A 306-nucleotide genomic window follows, 5' to 3' on the forward strand; every position below is an offset into this window, starting at 1 on the left:
AATAGTTCACTCAGGAAGCGTAAGCATCACGTGATGTTACACGATTTTACATATTTGGCTTTCGGTTCTGAAGGTACGGCTTTAGTTTTCTACGAAGCACATGTCCTTACACATCTCCTTTCCACAAGTGTATCTATAAAGTATGTATTATGCATATTTGTGTCATAGTATTATATATATAGGTACATACATACATACATACATACGCGTGCGTGCGTGCGTGCGTGCGTGCGTGCGTGCGTGCGTGCGTGCGTGCGTGCGTGCGTGCGTGCGTGCGTGCGTGCGTGCGTGCGTGCGTGCGTGTGC

Source organism: Atta cephalotes (genome assembly GCF_000143395.1).
Source record: "Atta cephalotes unplaced genomic scaffold scaffold00032, whole genome shotgun sequence".
Classification (NCBI taxonomy): domain Eukaryota; kingdom Metazoa; phylum Arthropoda; class Insecta; order Hymenoptera; family Formicidae; genus Atta; species Atta cephalotes.